The following is a 19936-nucleotide window of genomic DNA, read 5'->3' on the forward strand; positions in this document are numbered from 1 at the left end:
AAGAAGTCCGGGAAGCTTAAGTGAATCAGAAGAAAGAAGACACAGATGATCATATATGAGACGATTTACAAATATATGAATGAAACAAAGAATGTGTGGTGAGAAGTGTGGCGCTCTATCCTCTCTGATTACTTAACTGTGGGTTAGTAGGTTTACTGTTCAGCCAGAAAATGTGATTTAGTGCGTACAATTAATTGGTACCTAAATTTATTTATATAATGCACGGCTAATGCCTCGCTGCGCATTCTAACAGTTTGCTGAGTTTATACAAACCTAACTAACATATTATAATACCTTTTCACGTAGCACATTCTATTTCAGTAGGAAGTTAGTGAGCGCGCTAGTCGAATTGTTTAAATTGTTTATTTTATTTGTACCATTCCGCGTTCCATTTAAAAAAAATGTGTTACCGTAAATTTTAAAGACGCTTTGTTGGAATTAAAAAAGGAGAGAAAAATCACACCATAATATACAGAAAATTTTAAAGAGCACTCGTTTGAATGTACTCCTGCACACCGATAGTGGTTCCAATAATTGATTTTACTCAAAGTTTGGAACACCCGACAGCAGTCCCCTCTTACCCCACGGTAGGCGTCCGATAGATTACACCATTACGCAAGCAAGAATCTCTTTAAAATGATTCTGTTGTACTTCTATGAATTTAATATAATAACTACTGCAATGAGAGAGGTTTTTTTTTTAAAGACGTTTCATTATTATTAAAATACTAATTTCGGTTGTGGCTCTGTCTGTAACTTCAGTTCATTGGGTTTTTAAAAATTTATTTTCAAAATTGGAAGTGTTTGTATAGAGAATTCATACAATTTCTCCTTTATCGGTTACACGGGATAAAGAATATTGAGTTTTTTCCTACGTTTGGTGACATATCAGGGGAGTCCGGGTTAATGGGAGTGAGATTTGTCTAAGTATTGGAGGCGGATGCGTCGGCACACATACTGCGAAGCGGGCCGAATTTGGAGAGACTGTTTTGAGGGAGAACTTTTTACTTCTCTAGCAGACTCTCTGTACCCTACGACTTGCATCGCTATGGGAGGGATTCTCCTGGACACACTAACCCCAGATTACTACCCACATCTCATGCATTTTCCATCCTATAACTTCTTATCCTTTCTTTCCGTAAAAAAACCACCACAGAGAATCGTCAAAGGCGCTGAGCTATAGCTTATAATGAAACGATGTCGCGAACTGAACACAGTTATGTTTCCCTTGAAATTCAAGAATAAATAATTGGTTGTGAAAATGTTAAAACCTCATTCTCACTCTTCTAAAGTTTTGCTGCAACGTGAAATAATTTATTTAATATAACTAGAGCATTTGAAGATAATTCAAGGCCTCTGAAATACTCACAGGTAATGGAGCTGAACCTGACTTAGTCAACGCTCACCTTCAAATATCATTCTAATCCTCTAATCTTGCTTCAAGTTCATCTCAACCTTGTCTCAGTTACGCGTTATTTTTACTCTAGGATCTCGTTACTAAATGCTCTTACATATTAATTTAAGAGGTAGAGCGAATGATGACCGATGGCTTTTTTTTATTAGTAGCTTAGTATTGGTATTTCATTATTAGAGTCGGTTCGTGACTGAAATTGCCACTAGTTCGTTTAATACAGGGGTAGAAAATTAATTTAAATTAATTAATTTAGTAAGAAACCTAAAATTAAATAAAAAATTAATAAAAAACCGAAAATTAATTAATTTAAATTAATTAATTTAAATTAATTAATTTAATAAGAAACCGTTTAAATTCAGCGCGCTCTAGTGCCAATATGTGCATGTTGTAGCGCTAACTTCATTCAGTGGTTTGGATCGACAATACGCCTTTTTAAAGTTGGTGTATTTAGTCCAGAGCCTTTTGTGTTTGTCCCAGGGGGTGAGTACTCACTTGTATATCTGCACCATCCCCTAAATCAGCAGTATCACTGACGTTTTATCAGACTTCAATACGAGAACTAGAGGAATGTGAAGCATCGCTAATTGCAATCTTAACTCTATATATTTTATATCTACATATCTGTAACTCTAATAACTTGTGATAATTACATAATATACGTAGTTTCTAGACTACGAATATTGAAGTCACGGGGTCGTATGCCGGCTAAGTAAGTATATTTTTTTAAATTGAATTATAAAACACGTAATTGAAAAAAATTATATAATATAGAGTATACTCGCGGCACGTTTATTAGTAGTAGATACTCTCAGTATCGCCCTTGTGAAAGACTATAATTTCGAATCGAAACATCTTGAAATGGCTTTAGTCGTGTTTGGTGACTAGATCCGAATAGCTAAGCACTTCCCCACCTCGTCGCTTTCCCCTCACACTCCTCACAACATTCCCCAGTTTTGGGATGCCATAGTCTCACTGGCTCCTGAATGCAAAATGAATGGATGTGATTTTTCGTTATTAAAATAATACAACGGTTGTTGAAATATGTATATGATTTATTGCATTTTACTCAAAACTAGTTTTACTAGCCGGTTTCGCCTGGGAAATTTCAGACAGAAAGGCTGTCGGAGGTTCGACACCGTGCTGCTTCAAATAAAATATTTATAATATGCTCAACTAGGAATTACCCAACTGTCATAACATTTATTTACTCACGCCTTGAAGGCTTTTAACTGCATACTCAGGTATGCATGTAAAAGCCTTTGTAAGCTAGGTAAGTTGTTCAGGAGTGATTTAAGGCGATGCCATACGTAGTAATGCAAAATCATGTGTTTTTGGTTTGAAAATTTTGTCGCCTAGAAATGTTTCAGATGCTTTAATTAAATACTGCGAGTAGAATACATCTTGGCCTTTGAAATAATCGAGTATTTTTTAGATAAGTCTTTTTATAAGCCCAGAAAAAAATAATGTAAAAGCCTATGAAAACTGCTTTAAAGTTCAAAATCTCCTACTTACGAACCCATTTTCGGTTATGATTTTATTGTATAATGTGGCAAATTAAGTTATTTATAAAATGATCGGAAAAAAAATAAATATTTATGCCTGAATATCCACAAAATAAAATAAAAGGCACTTTTTGGCCATGTTTTTTTCATGCATAAATCAAAACAGGCGGATGGTGTTAAGTGGGAATTTAAACTTTATCGCCATCTACGTAAGGGTTGTTATTGATAGCGGCTCAATTTAAAATATTACACGACGTAGTGAATCGCCTTAAGAATGTACAATACAAGTTATCGTAGAGAGTTCTGTTGTAAAAAGGAGTTCAAAAATAATTGTGTATAACAAGAGTACAAAATAAGTACTTAAGGTACTATGACATTAGTTACAAAGCAATGTGTAGTAACTTTGTTTACATTAGATTGGGTGTTTTACAGAACATAGCTTAACTCTTGACAGGCCAAGATGCCAAACACAACGTCTGTAACCAAGTGGGCTTCCGACGACCCCATGCATTTTTATGTCTTATGGGCTTCCAAAAAAAATCATTATTATTGAGTCAATTATTAATGGTAACTTTTTTGTGCATTACAGATTGATGCAATCCTATTACAATACAAGTGAAAATAACAAAAATATACAAAGCAATAACCGATATTTTAGAGTTCTTGCCTAAAATGACTTTTGAAATCGTCAATGCAAGACAAGTTGAAAATGTCAAGAGACCTAGAGGTATCATTCAGCACCACCATACCTGTTGTCATGCTATGCTGGGCTATAACGTCCGTTCTTCCGTGTGGAATACAGAACAAGTCGTGGACCCTGCGTATTGTGTATTTGTGCAGAAATACGTAAAATACTACAGTGATATGTCAAGTATTTAAGCTAATATAAGAAGGATAGTAATTCTGGGTACTACCTACTCCCCCACTTGGTACGGGGTAGGTATTAATACAGCGATAAAAGGTGCATATTATAATGATACACTTATTAGATGACTAGCTGACGTGTACCCGGCGTTGCTAGGGGTTATCCTTAGGAGATAGACGTATATGTACCATTGCGGACTTTTCTATAGGCCCTTTTATGATATACAATTTCTTAATATATTATTTTGATATATTAGGTTTAAGCAGAGTTAGCAATGTAAGCACCCAAAAATATTTATTACAACTTCATTATAAAACATCGATTTTTCTCTACTTTCTATAAATAAAACATGCATGTATTATATGTACAAACCTTCCGGGAGAAATTCTCTTAGTGACAGTTAAAACTTTATCAAAATCTGTTGTGTAGTTTAGAAGAACTAAGCGCACAAACAGAGAGACCCAGAAAGCGACTTTATTTTATAATATTTAAAGATAATAACGTAGTTGAAGTAAGTTTGTTAACATACCGATAAAAATAAACATGAACAGTTTGTTGTAAAGCACGATTGTAATTAACAAACCTTTATTACGCCAGATTGGTTGTTTTACAGAACATTATAAATCTCTTACAAATATTCTAATTATTACCAAGTTTGTGTACTGAAAAAAGGTTGGACATAATCGTTAGCAGACTTCGGAATATTACACAGATATATTTTATACCGCCGCCCCGGGTACCATTTTTTTGGATAACCAACATTTCTAAAAAAATATAAATATATCTATATATATATTTGTTCATATGAAGCAGAAATTTTGTGATGTAACAATATATTTAAAAATAAAACAATAATTTTCAATATATATTATACATTATAATTATGGATAAAATGGAATTAATTGTCTACTTTCAGGGTATAAAACTTGGCTTTTATTAAGTAGGAAAGGCTTTATTTAAATTAGAAACAAAGAAAAATTCCTGACATTTTATTGTAACGTATAAAATTCTCCGAAATATAAATTTCTCCCAAATCAAACGTCCAAAAAAAGAATGTTTACACTTCACTCAAAGTGTTGTGATTTTGATGGGGCAGTTAATAAATTCGCGTTTGAAACTGATTTTAAATCTGATGATCTCAATTTATGATAATAATAAATGTATAAACAGAAACATCAATATTTAATGTCCGAAGAAAAAGGAAAACACGTCGAAAAGACTTTTGCACGATTGGAAACAACGTATTTAGTTCTGGGTCCGGAGGTCACGGAATCAACACACAGTCAAGTGCAAAATAAAATAATCATGACTGTGATATTAGTGTATATGCTCACTCAGAGATGACATTGGTTTAGTGAGTTTAGTCTATTAGGTACCCAATGATGGCATTAGATTAGTCTATTAGGTAACCCATATATTTGTCTATAAGGTTCCCCGTAGATGGCATTAGATTACCCATAGATGGCTTTAGCTGTCGTGCATTAGAGACCGAGGGGATGATAAATAAGAGAACAGGAACATCAAGGTCGGGGTCCATATTATTCCAACCGCCTGCTAATTGAGACATCGGAGCCCATTATCAATCAATCACATTGAAAGTCCAAGTTTTATAAATTTTGTGAAAAACCCCGGAGACAATAATGCCAAGTAAATAAAAGATTCTTTCATGATAAGTCGAATGTGATGATAGAATTGATTTTAATTACAGTCTGTCAAGAAATTATAGACAAAAAATGGAAGGCGCTCGATTGTTTCAATGGTTTTAATGGCAATTTCGAGATGGCTAAAAAAATATTGTGATTAAATGAGCATTATGCCCTAAATTTATATTTTTTTCATCAAATGTCTTCATATCGCAAATACCATATTTAGACTAAAATCGTCGATGCTACGGTAATTTAAAAAATTGGTTCCAGTTTATTAAATTTGTAAACATTTAATCAATTTATTATTTTAACCATTTCTTTTCTATCTTCCACCTCACGACGTTCCCGTGTTGATGGTGACATGGTGACACTTGGAACACTGGCTCCGGACAGAATTACGCTTGTGGTGTCACATAAATAAAATAAAAAAGACGAACGTCGTGCTTAAGGCACCTGCAGTAAGACGCGGCGTTGTTCTTTATTCATGCATTTCCCAATTTTCCCCCCATGTTTCTCTTTTTCTCCCCCTCCCTTACCTATTTCTATTTCTGATGTTTCTTCCAGCTTTCAGCGGAGTTAGTTCCTTTGCAATTTACTTTATTTTGTGTATTTTATTTAGATCTATTTTTTATACATTTATATATTCGAAAGTACTATAATAATATTTCCTACGTATTAGAATTCGAACTACATAACATTGAGACATTACCCACAAAAAACTGCAAGCTTTTAGCTTTGTTTACATTAAAAGTTCATTGAACATTTTAAAACCTTGATTATAAATATGGTTTTTTGTTCCCGATAAATTTGTCACATGAAGCTTAAAATCATTCCGGCTTCTTCTTCGGAAAGCCATGAATTATTGCAGTTGTAATTAAACAGCATTTGTAACTAAACAACAATTGTAACTAACCAGCAGTTGTAATTAAACAGCAGTTGTAATTAAACAGCAGTTGTAATTAAAAAGCAGTTGTAACTAAAAAGCAGTTGTAATTAAACAGCAAATGTAATTAAACATCAAATGTAATTAAACAACGTTGTAAATAAAAAAAACAGTTGTAACTAAACAGCCGTTGTAATTAATTGTAATTTAATGAGATACAATAATGATATTTGGGTTTTTTAAACTATTAAAGTATTCTAATGATGTACAAATAGGAACATGTTTATTATCATAATATATTATGCAACTTTAAAGTGGTAGACTTACCGCTTTAAATCTTCTAAAATATTATTTGCGGAATCTGTCACGATCTGTCAAACGAATAACTGAATAAAATTTTCCCACCGCGTCAAATTATATTCATAAATACAATGAATAAGGCGATGTCAGGTCACTAAGAGTAATGTGTGGCAGATCTGCTGATGTCCCGGTCATTAGAATATATGAAAACAACACATTTATATCTTAAGTTTATCATAAAGATCCCATTGTAGTCAATGACATTACAATTTGTAGTGAATATATTTGCATGTCCAACGTTTCTATTTGTACCAGTTACAGTCGAAGACGCGGCAAAGAAGATTCCTGCCTTACCGACACGAATTACTAATTTACACATTTAGCGATGATTTTTTACGACTTCTCCTTTCAATAAATTAGAGCTACCCGGATTCACCCAAAGGTTCAAAACCTTTTGAATTGAACATTGTATAATATTGTAGAACATTGTATTTTAACTGCACATTTTAAAGCTCCATAGCTCTAAATTTGAATGATGCAATGAAAAGAATAGTTTCATTGATCTACAAATTTACAATTTATTTTCAACCGGTCGGTGGCTGAGTTGACATCGCCTTTAGGTCCCACCCAGGCGTAGTGTGTTCAAATTTTTGGCTGGCTAAGTCCTCTATCGCAACAAAGAACATTTTCCGCTTAATGTGGTGGTAGTAGGAGATTTTCAAATATATTCAGGTTATTCGTAACCCAGGAACGTTTGTATTTCTTTAAAAAAATAATTAACATATCATTACCTGCATCACAAACAGATTTTCTCCTATAATGTAATTTAGATATGATTACAAATCTATCTAGGTATATAAAAAAATTAAATGTTCGTTTGTTCAAAATCTTAAATCTCCTAAAGTTCTTGACCGATTGCTTTCAAATTTTGACACAACGATGCATTTGAATATGCAAGTGTTTTTTTATAACTATATTATATAGATGTCACCTGTGACAGGTAAAAGCATGCTTCATTTTGTACTTAAAATGTTCCATTTAAATTCCAACAATAATAATAATAATAATATTTGGACAATTTGTATAGCGCCGCTTTTGTGAGATATTACCTCAGGGGCGCTGTGCAATTTAATCTTCGATGAATTGCAACACGACCCGAGATATAGTTATCTTACTTATTTAACAGAGTTCTCATGTTCTGGTTAATATTTATCGTAATTTTAATATTACACAGTGCCTGATGCTTTGTTTTGCCAATAAATGGAAATAGTGAGATTCTTAAGTAATTTTAATGCTCCCTTCTCCCACATTCCTCTCAACGTGGTAATTTAATTCTATTTGAATCTGTTAAAATGGCGCCAACGTGGTAATCGTGGTAACAACGTGGTTACATTGGCGCCCTATTTGGTTTGTTTTGCCATTATTAAAACTAAATTGTTACAATGGCGCTCAACGTGGTAATTAATTTAACGCAATTTTAAACCGTTACAATCTGTTAAACAAAAACATACATTTTTGAAAAACAGCGCCATCTTCTGGACGTAACAGCAACACGCGATATTGTTTCTCTATCTGCACATACAGACTGAGCCAGAACAGCTCGTGGCGGGGTAGAGCTAGTGGTAAATATTTTTAATTAAAAATAACACGCTTTGCTCGAAAGTTGTTAAAAATGTGATACATAGAATTATTGAGATACATACTGGTACATCCAAGAAAGTCATTTGGATAATTACGTCGATTTATCTAATAATGATATAATCTAATAATGACACTACCGACCTCACCTAATTTAAGAAGTCGATGTCCCTGATATTCTGATGTGCGGAATACGCTGTTTGGTGACGGCCATCAAAACAAAACAAAACTTCGCCCGGCAGTAACAATTAGTTGTGTATAAAGCAGAGAAATGAAGTTTTCCTCTGTTATTATTTCATCGTCGACTATAAACAAGCGTTTCCGCCGTCCCGTCAAGCGACGTCAAGTTAACGCCGCGACGCCGACGTCATGCTCCAAGCGTCGCCCGCGTATCTCGGGTGACGCTTGGAGCTTTTGACGCCTGTGACGCTCTCGAAGCTAAGGTATACTGTCGGGTGACGGATTCCGTCATTTGGACTGCAGTCATGCTTCGTTTTCTTGATGTAAAAGGGGAATTTTCTACTTGGCTACTTACAAAATATAATCAATCATTGCCTAGAGCTTGCTTTTTAATCGGTTTAGAGTCAATATATCTATTCACTACCTTTTAATCTCTTTCGTACCGCCACTTATAACACAATTACATATACAGGGTTTTCCAATAAGAGGTGTTATTTTGATATTCAATCGTAAAAGATCAATAGTTTCGTTGCTTGTGTGGCATTTAGCGCCGTTTTTTTTTAAAGTAAACGTTGTCCAGATCAATACCATCCAATTTCGGCCATAAAAAATCATTAATCATCTCTCGATAGCGCAATCCATTCACCGTAACTGTTGCTCCAGCCTCATTTTAGAAAAAGTAAGGTCCAATGACTCCGCCGGACCATAAACCGCACCAAACAGTCACACATTGAGGATAGAAAGGTTTTTTAACAATAACTCTTGGGTTTTCCGAGCCCCAGATGCGACAATTTTGCTTGTTGACGAACCACCGAGATGGAAATGGGCCTCATCACTCAAGATGATTTGAATTTGATTCACTCAAGTGAATTTTAATAATTTCATTGCGTTTTTGAAGCATTTTTATTAATGGCGTAGTTTCAACTTGTCAAATGTTAAAAAATGACAGCTTCAAAAGTAACATCTACCGAAATAGCGGGCTATTCAAAATAACACCTCTTATTGGAAAACCCTATAAAAGTAAAAAGCGATTTAACGGGCATCTGTTACATGAGTAAAACCAGTTTGTTAACTAAAAACATGGGTAGTATAATACATTTTCGTAAAATGTTGGATTTTTAATTTTCTATAATCTTTTTGGGCACTGAAACTTTTGATTTTAATATACGCAATATTACGATTGGCAGTATATTACCCTTTCGACAACCTCCTAAACGAATAAACATTAAATTTGACCCCCCTTAAGTATATTAAAAATAACTTACTAACCATCACTCTGTTTCAGAGAAAATAGACCGCCACACAACTCTGTCTCGACATTCCTTGCTTCATTCACATTCATACAACTTATTCTCAAAAATTCTCTTCTGTTATTCTTGACATGACTCATGACATGACCAGTCACTTCTATGTTCGTTTATCCACATTTCCAAATCATCTTAGCCATTATGTTTCCATCGTTCTTTGCATTCTTTCCGGATCTCCTAATTTTTAACACGGCCATACACAGGCCTTAGAGATCTCATTTCTACATCATCCAGTCTACTTCCATCCTTTCTCTGGAAGTTCCATGTGTCGCTCATTAAATATACATGCATTGACCGATATAAAATCAAATGATTCTATATCCTTTTTTACTATACACGTTCAACTTTGGATATTTGAAGGGAACAAGCTTTTTTTAAGAAAACATGTTAAAAAAAATCACTCTCACTTAGTTAAAATGAGACCTTAAACACGGACTGTTCTGGATAGGTACCCACCACGATTAATCTTAAACACGGACTCTTCTGGATAGGTATCCACCATGATTAATCTTAAACACGGACTCTCCTGGATAGGTACCCACCATGATTAATCTGCGTTAAAAAATATATATTTAATATATAATATATAAAATTCGTTATTTGTATAATTTTGCATGTTTTAATCTTCATTTTTATTTCTATTTTCTTTAAAATATCTTTTTTCACCCAATTTAATCATCATTTTTATTTAAATTATGGTTTATATAATAATATGTATATCTTACCATAATATGTCCCTTTATGTTTTATTAATTGATTCTAGAAAATATTATTTTACTAGTTTACTAGTAATCTAAATTATGAATGAGTGTAATTTGTAAAATATATAATAATATATATTTTTAAATACATCAGGGTTGGTTTCAGTGCTGCATTATGTCCTACTGACGTATTAAATTAGGTTAGGGTTATCTAATTATACGTACAATCGACATGGTTTTCAGCTAAACGTGCTATTGGTTTGGGGCCAAAGTAAAATTAATAATAAATATTGTTTACGGGACTGACATTGGATGATAACTTCCTGCTAAAACTAACAGAAATAACTTAAAAACAGTCTTCAAAAAAATAGCTGTTGGCGTCACATCTCCTAAATTTGTATTGGACCCATAACTACTTGGTGCATTTTTGTAAACGAGAGACGGAAAATTTTAAATATTGTTAGAAATATTTGAAATCGGCGAACAACAGGCAAAATGTACATAAAGTATAACTAAATATAAATATATGTTGTGACTTCGCGACTAAAAAATAATTTTTCTGTGTTTCTCTTATTTTAAATAAGAACCAAATTTTCCTCTGAAATCATAAGATTTATATGTAGCTACTTAAATACCTGCCTAATTCATTATAAGCCGTGTGTTTTTCAGTATCATTTTTAAAAATTTAGAATAAGGAATGATAGAACTTGTGCAAGAAATGTCACAGTAAAAATTCAGGCAGGTACTTTTGAATACATTCTTAACATATCGGAACACTTGTTAATGCATCTGCCTTTGTCTTGTTAAAATACAATGACGAAATACGAAAATATTAGATTTTTTTAAAACGCGAAAACACATTCTTATTTTACTGAAAGTTACCCGCGTAGAATGACAAAAAACAATTTTCTGTTCAAAATATTATACTATACAAGGAGAAAAATGATCCGGTTAAAAAAGTGATAGCATGCCAATTTCCTGATAAAATCATTCAGAGTATATGGAGAACACGTGTTCTTTCCCTAGTAAATGTCATCAGTATGTCTATATCAATATCAATATTTGTACAAGCACGTGATCCGCTGTCCTCGTAAAACATTCCTTTTTACTGATACTTTGTTAGGAACTCTGTCAATTCACTCGTCAAAGGCCTGCAGTCCCGTTTTTAACACAAAAACGAATAATTTGATTTTAATAAATCAACAGTATTTCATACCAGTAAGTTTTCTCCTTGTAGGTAGTAACTTTGCTACTTATTTGAAATCTTCTCACTATTGTTTGTTTGATCTTTCTATGTATATACCGGAAAAGAGTCTCAACATTCGAGAGCCAGAGGAATTAACGAATCCACAATTGTACTTGTTAATTGAATTAATCATTTAATTTTGGACGAAAGATGAAAGTATTTTAAGCGTCAAGATTCTATCAGGTAACTATATTTACCTACGACTTCAGATTTCATACACATGTTTATGCTGACACTTGACAAGACAAGCTTTCAGACCAGGTATGGTTTAGTTCTTGTTTTTTTTTTTATATTAACTCCACACAGGAGGCCCTGAAGAAAATAGTATCCCTCGGGGCCTATGTCATCTTTGGGGATGCTGTGTGGAGGGTCTTTTTGTGGATTGGAAGGAGTGAACATGGGTCTTGAAGAGTCCCATGTTGTAGGAGGGAGGAAACACAGAGGCCGGCAGTTCGTTCCACAGCCGAGCTGTTGAACTTAAGAACGAATCGTAGAAGCGTGTGACAAATGACAATTCTATTGTGACAAATGTCAACCGTGTACAAATGTTGGGCGCGCGTTTGGCGTGTATCCCGACTACGCACCGGTGCCGAAGGGATTATTGAGAGTTCCTCAGAGTGTGAGGAACTAGCGTAACTCTTTGTGTCACTCAAATAAGCGATTTTCTTCAAAATCAATTTAGCCAATAATTGATTTAGATTATTAGCTAGATTGATTTTGATTGATTGATCAATCTAGTCAATAATTTAATCTTAATGGAAGTAGGTATTATTTTTATTGCAGTTACGATATTTTCTATTATTAAGTAACTAACTAACCATCACGCTGTTTCTCCGCATAAAGGGCGGACCGCTTGCTTTATTATAGAAAAACTTCTATCTAAAACTATCCAGAAAGAGTAACTTACAATTTCCAAAATGAAATAAGCACACATCAAAAGTACCTACTAAGCTAAAAGAATTATTGTTTAAATCGTGTTTTATAATATATATATATAATTCATACCGGTTTTCAACCCAAGTTTCAAGGGATTCCGTTTTTTCGAAAGCACGTAATGTAATGGCTTAAATCTACATAGCCGATTAATTTATGCGTGAATACTTGAGTTGATCAAGGAATTAATATTTAAAAGGCTGTAAAAATTTGATGATACCAGAGCTCACCCTTCGAGAGATTTTTGTGGAAAAAGATGTGGTGACATTTGACAGTAAAAAATAAAAACATATAGATAATGAGTGTTTATAATTTTCGCTTTGTATCAGAACTATTCCAAAACAAATATTTGTATTTATTTGATCAAAAAACATTATTTTAAATAGTTTGAATTTTATTTTCGTTCGTAAAATTTCGTTTTCATAAAAAATAGCTAATTCTGTTCATTGACTTGGTTCAAGTATTTCGCATGTCTGTCTAATGTCTACCCCATTCGTCTTAACATGTTACAAATCATTTTATTTTCAACCTTTTATCTCTTTTATCATCTTCATCTTCCTTGAAACATTTTCTTTAAACTTACAATCACCTCGCATTCCTTCGACTCATTGAAAATCTTATTTTCCTCAACGGAGAAAAGCTTGAAATTTTCCACAACCTCTTCAGAACTATTCGGAAACAATACTTTTGCAAAGAGTGAACAGTTTACCTTGACATAAATAACAGCTTGTTTATGTTTCAGCGGCTTCTTGACTCTGCTGAAAACCACTGAGATTAAATGTTTTAAAGTAATTAGTTAATTGAAACCGATAAACTGAAGCTTAACTTATATCTTGCTTTAAACACTTAGACAACCACACATCTATTAAAATATACATACGCTGTTAGACCTTTGTTTTATAACGTAAACACCGAGGAACATTAAACGCATTACAAATAAAATTTACCACGCGTCTTACAATACAAAAAGCATCGGAAAATGATGTTTACCAAAGTTCAAACACCACTGTTTAGATCGGTTTTACATGGTGCATTAAAAACTTGATAATTACTCGGCATTTTCAGATGAAATTATTCAAACATCACTGTTTTAACATGATGCATTCAAATTGTTAAACTTTCAGGTTGGATCGGGAGTTTGTGACGTGTTTTACAGGTAGAGTTATACTTGAACATGTTTTAGGGTGAGTTTAAACGCGCGGTTTTGGAGGTATTTAAGGGAAAACGAGGTAGGCTTCCACTCGTGTTGCGTCCGGTTAATGTTCGCGGCTGTCACGTGCGGAATTTTCCCGGGGAGGTGAGAGGTGTTGCTCGCTCCGCGCGTCTTGGTGGACTGAAGTCTGAAGTAGTCTGCAGTCGCCGGTTAAGTTAGTGAAGCCGGTGCGAGAGGCTATTTCAGGCAGCCGCCCTGGCCGACTCGGCGCTCGCTTATGCCACTGAACTTAGGATAAATTTAACCGTCTCCTGCTTGAATGCTAAAGAAGAAGAATACGAGAGTTTTTCTGCTAACTTACTCGATTGTACTCTGTATACAGTGTACCGTGTACCATGTACCGTGTACACACACAGGCGTTGGGCGCGAGATTTGGGTGTGAGTTTCGAGCTTTGTGCTTTTGTCGTAGATTGCAGATGACGTTCGCACGGAAAATTATAGTTATTTCACCATTCAAATATCTATTCTTTAGTTATTTCTCCATTGCTTAGGATCGTGACTTCCATTGAAAATTAAATATAGTTATATTGTTTGACCTCTGGACCGAACTGAGAAAGTTTCAAATTAAGCTTTCGCGTCAAAAGTACGTAATGCAGACTGCAGATTGCAGATGGCGTTAGCATAGCAAATAATGGATACGCTTTTGTTTATTTAATAAGACAGCCTTCTTGGCACGGTGGTTATATCGTTTGACTTGGGGATCGAACGCGGTGGGTTCTATTTATTCAAGTTGAGCTTTCAAATAACAAATGCAATAGTTATTGTAATGTTTCTGTAGTTCCACAGCCTCCACAGCGCCGATGATTGTATTGTGTCAATGCGCTTGGATAGAATAATGAATTATAATTATATTTATTTTCTTAAGAATTTATGATGTTTTAAAGGCGTTGTATTTTAAATCCCTGACACTTCCATTTTCACTCTCTGTTAGATATTGATTATAAACTTGGTACCTGTATTATAATATACTTATTTTGGCGCAGTTTGTGTATGTATAATATATATTGTGTATCTACCCGTTGTAAACCAGATCAGGTTTCAATTCTGAATGGTGGTCTTACACCAAGGCGTTACGCTAAGTCAGCCTTACCCCTCGACCACGGAAAGACCATTGAAGCGTTGACCAGAACTGAAAAGTTTCTTAAAATGGCTTTTGCCGTATTTGGTGACCAGATCTGAATAGCCTGGTATACGGGGGTGTTGGGGAACTTCCTCTTCCCCATATCCATCCCCTGAATCCCCTCCCCACTACCTTCACCCCACAACATACCCGGTTGGGAGCAGTTGGGACTCTTGTGCGGGATTCACATTAAATAAATTAATAATATGTCAAACCGTGCCTGCTTTCTACCAAACTATATAATTAATACGTTTTTGTTTCACAATTCATTAAAAATGAATATCAACACGATCGAGAGTGAAAATACCATTAGTATCTCCCTGGTAAAGGACCATCATTCAGAATTGAAACGTTTCTTGTAATGGTTTAGACGTATTTGATGACCAGCTCTGATTAGCCCTGGCTACTTCCTTCTGTTCCTCTTCATCATCTCCCCCTCCCCACTACCTTCAGCCTTACAACATTCCCCAGTTGTGGATGCCATAGTCTCACTGGCTCCAGAAGCTGGGCGTGCTGTACAAGGCTCGCGAATTCTTTAATAGTACATAAATGCTGATCCTGTAAAGGTCTTTAAAGCACAGGCGTCAGGTGGGTATACTGTCCTTGTTTTACCGGTATTTCAATGAGAGATGCTCCGATAAACAAGTTTGATCGCTTTGGCACCGGTGCATAATCGAGAAATACGCCAAATACGCGCCCATCAATATTGTACACGGTTGACATTTGTCGCACGTGAACGGATCATTTATATGATTCGTTCATGAGTTCAACAGCTAGGCTGTGGAACGATTTGCCGGCCTTTGTGTTTCTCCCCTCCTACAACCTCTGTTCAAGACCCATGTTCACTCCTCAATAAGCCCCCCTCACACAGCATCCCTTAAAATAAGTTATATTTTTCCTTAGGGCCTCCTGTGCAGGTTAATGCGAAAAGAAAATTTCAAAAATTTCTTCACAATGGTGTTTGAGATTTGTAGCTCAGTGGTTATTATTATTTTATTGGTAATTCAGGGAAAAAATTATGCAAGACTTAGTAGTGGAAGATGCCGTACTTCCGCGGCGTTGAAATCTACGTGACTGGTACGAGTGCACTTCCGAAGGGTGTTTTGGAGTGTAGTTTGCCCTGGTTATAGGAGAGGGCACGATAAAAACAGGAAGATAAATGCAACATAAAGTTAGAGTAAATTACAGGTAATTTTCATCTTTTGTGTTGTGGGGGGGACATCTAGGGCTGTAAGCCACTCTAGGGCCTCATCGATCCCGCATGGGATGAATGCAGCGGGTATTCGTTAACTACACGTTCGGTCGTCTGCACCGCACCGCATTCACACCTAGCCGACTCTTTAACTCCTCCAGCGCTTTAGGGTCATATATGACCCGGAGTCCATATTTTATAAAAGTATTTTTATTTATCTATCATCCGGACTTTTGACGTTAGAAAGAGAATTTATAATTCTTTCTAGTTTACATCAAAAATTTATACTCGAATCGAACAATCGGTTTAACTTTAATATTACTTATTTTTTATTATATGAACGAGATAAACGTGAAGGTATAGTTTTCTTAATATTTAGTAATAAGCCGACATAGCTCAGTGGTTTCAGAGCACCTGACCGGACATCATAAGGCACGGGTTCAATTCCCGTTGGCGGCATTTATTTTTACTCGGGATATATTTTCAATTTGTATTGATATTTCAGGCGACTAATTATTGCTTATAATTAATTATAAATTCACCTTCCCTCTCTCCATAGTTTGAAATGAAGGCCTAAAACATCCTTGAAGGGATTTTTGCGGGAAAAAAACGTGTTCCAATATATGTTCGGTTTTGTGAATTTCGCGTTTATTTTTGATGATTTGTTGACGGCAACCACGACAGACGATAATGATGATGTAACATAGTACTTGTATAATATGCTTACACCACCAATAAAATCCACCAATTAAATTGTAAAGAGACGTAACGTTTTTTTCTGAGACATTATCGATATTATTTTGTGTAAGTGACAGCTTTTGCAAAGTAACCGGGAACTTCTTCTGTCTTAGACAGTAATACGTTGCACAAACAATAAGGCGGATAATACCGACGTAGGTACTTACCACCCTATGAGCAATAATTGTCATATATAATCGTAGTTTAATAATATGCGGTACAAATCAGACTTTAAAAAAATGCACCAACAAACATTTTTTTAGAATTATTTGCTTCCAAAAGCGTCTGTTAGTTATTAGTTTAACCGCATTTTAAAATGTTTTGTTTGTATTTATATCACGCGAATAAGCAAATTAACTCTGAAGTTTGTCGCAGAACTTATACAATTATATTTTTGCTAAAACCGCAATGCTGCGAGTATATCAACATTTTTTGTCATGAACACAACGACGAAAAACCCATTAAAATTATAATTTCTGTTTTTATTTCGTGAGTTTAGCGACCATAGCGCGTTCAGTGCAAAATAAAACCAAAGCAAATGATCGCCAATAATAACAATTATTATTTCTTAGTTGGAATTTTTTTTAAATTCTCAACAGTCTATCAAGAAATTGTTAATGGCCACCGATAGTTTAAATGGCCACCAAGAAGCACCAAGATTAGCATTTTTAAAACGGTCTGAATGAATATTTTTTTCCAATGTACATCGTTCAGATTTTTTTGTAATTCCTGAAAGTTGATGATTCTAATTACGTTATATTCGGAGAAAATTGATAATATCGAACTTGTCATTTTTATTACTGCGAAATGTATGTTGTACATAAATACCAAAGAAGCATTTTAGATACTAACTACCAAACTTTTTAAAAGTAAGTAGGAGTAAGTGCTTATTTGTATCATTTAAAAATTATAATTAAAACGTTAAGAAAAATTGTCAGATTCGGTAAGTCACACATTTGAATCAACTTTAGTATATTCTAAATCCGTGTTGTGGTGAAGTGAAAAATTGTGAGATTCGGTAAGTCACACATAACCTCACATTTGAATCAACTTTAGTATGTTCTAAATCGGTGTTGTGGTGTAGTGAAAAAATTGTTTATTTTTATTAAATTTCTGGAATTTGTCGACAGACTTAAAACACTATTATATATATTGCAAAAACATTACGTGAAACACACAAAATTTTTTACCTGAAGGTTAGAGGCGGTAAGCGTACCGTATACATAGCTTCTATCGCCCCCCCCATCGCGACTCTCGTCGTTTGTTAAGCGTACCGTATACATAGCTTCTACCGCCCCCCGTCATAAGTAGGTAGTTTGTTTTGTTCGTTTAAAAATGATTTGTTTTCCGTGAAGGGGGTTCGATATAATATTTATAAAGAAGTGTATAATGCAATTTGTTACTAACATCGTGTCCTGCGAGTGTCGCACTACGCCATTCCTATATTCACCCGATGGGTGCTTCCCCCAGCGCCCCCCGTGGAGAGTTTGTTAAAAAACCAAATTAAAATGTCATCCAGTCGTGATGCTCTGCTCCGTGTCCTCTATATAAATGATAAATACGCCTTGCGGAAGTTCCTGACCAAAATGCTAAGGAGACTGGTTAAATTTCATTGCTTGATGGCATTTAATATTTATGTGGCCCCGCACGGTCAATACGCCCTAAAATGATATTTCTTTTAGTGCGGTCGCGTCGGGTATCCCGCTTTGATAATTGTGTCACGGATTCGATTCCCGCGTATGCAACTAATTTGCATTTCACATATAAGTAACTTAGTTACCAAACATTTCTTTGAGGGGGTAGGCAGAGAGGATGAATAGAATATTCCTCCTGGGTGGGTGAAATATATACAGCCTATAACTTACTACTATTATACAGAGAGGCTTCTCTGTAATAACCTGTAGAACGATGGAATTGAGGCCAAAATACTAGATATAGTAAATATCTGGTACAAATGTGAGATATTAAAGTCTAAAATAATTTATTAACATTCAGGTAAGAACATTTCACAAAAAACTCCAAGTAGTCTCAAAAATTATGGAAAAACAAAAACAAAACATCATTTTAGATACCGATAATAAGTCTATACAGACTTTACAAATATATAACAAAAATAAATAAAAACTCGCATTCGTACTGAATATTTTCTATACCTTTTGATTTTGAAAAAAAATCAGTTCGGTTGGGTATTTTGATCTCAAATCCCAAATTACGTTTAGCGGGAAAAAGGTTATCGAATTATGAGGGTATAGATCGCTGGACGGATTGCATCATTTGGCATCAGGAACTGGAGGGAGACAGCAGGAATGGAATCATTACCTACATAGATCTTTGGGGAATCATGACGAACGTGCCATTGTCTTCCCGGGACGTCCTTGAGTTCTTCAACCATTCGTCAACCCTTTATTTATTATTCATTAACGCCCTATCGGACTTTTACAGAGGAAATTGAAAATTTATGTATTTAAGTGTAACATAATACATGGATAATAGTATTACTAAATACAAAAATAAATAAATATCAAATGCTAATACTAAGATAAACATCAAATCCAAATAATAACACCTTATATGTAAATAAAGCAAAGTTTCAAATATAAAGTACCTAAGTATGTACATTGTACATTCGTATATGCATACAATTATTCATGTTTGTTGCAAACTAGTAAGACTGAAAAGAAGAAAATAATTGACTCGTAAAGTATATAAAAATGTACTGATATGTATTATAAAATAGAAGTTTAAAAAAAGATGAAAAAAATGTCTGTTAATTAATTAATAAGTAATTAGTTATTCAATTCATTATTGAACTCAAATTAAATTTCTCTGAGTGATAATAGAACAACACATGAAGTGGAAAAGCCATATCTGTGAATTGGTTTAGCGTATAAACATATCCAACAGAAACGCTATTTGCAGATTTCGGGGTGCCCCGAGTAGAGGATATCTTCAAGTAAAATGCAATTCTTCAAATTTACAAAGATAATATCATCAAAAACTTTGAAACCCACCTATCAAAAATATATCAATACAATATCAAAATACCAAAATTTAACACC

The 19936-nt window shown here is 34.5% G+C and overlaps 2 protein-coding genes across 3 annotated transcripts in view; both read right to left on the minus strand.

The window, feature by feature from the left end:
* Positions 1-13736, minus strand: part of LOC149414610 (innexin shaking-B-like) — a 91939-nt gene extending 78203 nt beyond the window's left edge. The window contains exon 1 of one of the 2 annotated variants that reach the window (XM_089642934.1): positions 13605-13736. The gene's annotated coding sequence lies outside the window, so the exon portion shown is untranslated. Of the gene's footprint in view, positions 1-13323; positions 13459-13604 lie in introns of those variants that run through there. The other variant, XM_089642933.1, reaches the window with a different exon arrangement.
* The window catches only part of LOC149414611 (innexin shaking-B-like), a 56560-nt gene that overhangs the window by 18591 nt on the left and 18033 nt on the right, over positions 1-19936 (minus strand). The gene's annotated exons all lie outside the window — the stretch shown is intronic.

The sequence above is a fragment of the Hesperophylax consimilis genome, chromosome 19 (genome assembly GCF_061612785.1).
Source record: "Hesperophylax consimilis isolate HC1 chromosome 19, BYU_Hcon_1.0, whole genome shotgun sequence".
Lineage (NCBI taxonomy): Eukaryota > Metazoa > Arthropoda > Insecta > Trichoptera > Limnephilidae > Hesperophylax > Hesperophylax consimilis.